The sequence below is a fragment of the Penaeus monodon genome, chromosome 23, assembly GCF_015228065.2.
Source record: "Penaeus monodon isolate SGIC_2016 chromosome 23, NSTDA_Pmon_1, whole genome shotgun sequence".
In the NCBI taxonomy this organism is placed as follows: Eukaryota; Metazoa; Arthropoda; class Malacostraca; order Decapoda; family Penaeidae; genus Penaeus; species Penaeus monodon.
Window position 1 is genome coordinate 38,606,417 of NC_051408.1, and position 1,187 is coordinate 38,607,603.

At 39.4% G+C, this 1,187-nt stretch overlaps 1 protein-coding gene and 1 long non-coding RNA gene across 2 annotated transcripts in view; both read right to left on the reverse strand.

Annotated features, from left to right (window-relative positions):
- The window catches only part of LOC119588241 (uncharacterized protein DDB_G0284671-like), a 9,159-nt gene that overhangs the window by 5,458 nt on the left and 2,514 nt on the right, over positions 1 to 1,187 (reverse strand). The window lies entirely within an intron of this gene.
- Positions 76 to 1,107, reverse strand: LOC119588028. Its single transcript, XR_005230060.1, has 2 exons — positions 1,030 to 1,107; positions 76 to 900 (listed from the first exon to the last, which is right to left on the reverse strand). It is a non-coding gene; the product is annotated as an uncharacterized LOC119588028 (long non-coding RNA).

A 1,187-nucleotide genomic window follows, 5' to 3' on the forward strand; every position in this document is an offset into this window, starting at 1 on the left:
ATTACAAACACACGCACACCTTTAAAAAATTGTTGAATGCATCAACAGATAGTAGTCTAGTAAAAAAAATAACCGTACTTTTTCGCAATTTTAATAATAGTTATAGGCTCATGCTGGGGATATGGCCTATTATACAGAATAAGTTAGTGATATTTTGTCTTACAGTTACATCATGGAAGAAATGCAAATGCAAATCAAGCAACTGACACGTCGGGTCTCAAGAGAAAATGCGAAATAGATATAGACAATAACATGTAAATAAGTAAGGAATTGACTGATAATATTTATTTGAAGACAGTAAAGCGGGTTAATTGCCTCTTCTGTGTTGTGAATGCATAAAATACGACTGATGATAAAGGAATCTTGTAATGAGTTGATGGTTTAAAATACAATGGCTTGTTTATTGAAAAGATTCGTACAGACACTAATGAGGCTCTGCTAAGTAGTGTAAAGAAACAAAAAACAATGATTTCCACAGGCACTAATGGAGCCTTGGTAACTTATGTTTACACAAAGAAAAGACTTGATAAGTAGCAATGACAAGAAGGAAATTTCAAAAAGCAAGACGCGAATAGAACGCCTGATACGTTTTACAGAGCAAAGGAAAACCTAATTTACGTAGGCAGTTGAAAAAGTATAAGAAAAGCACTTAAGAGAATCCGAGGACGTGGACGACAAGGAAAAACATCCCGAAGACTCGCAGGGCCCTCTGGAGTCCTCTTCACACTTGTCGCATGGCCCTCCGGAGTCCTCTTCACACTTGTCGCAGGGCCCTCCGGAGTCCTCTTCACACTTGTCGCTTGGCCCTTAAGAAATCGATGGGTCTAGGAGGATCACAAGGACACGGTGGGAACGTACAGTTGCAGGGGTATGGAGGGATGAAGGGCCCTCTTGTAGGAACTAAAGGAAGAAAACAAAACAAAATAGAGCGGCAGAAGTGACAAAGGCTTCGTGGATGCAGTATGGTGATTGTATCAAAGGAAAATTAAACATCAATCTAAAGAAAGGAGACAGGAGATTATGACGTACAGTGAGGCAGGAACCTGGCTTGGGGTCGCGCTTCTGTCGCCACCATCAAGTATGACAGCCTATGGATAAATAAAATGATTAATGATGAGTGATGGACTAAAATCACAGAGTAAAATACATGTCATACAGAGAGCATTACATAGAATTATAAAATGTCG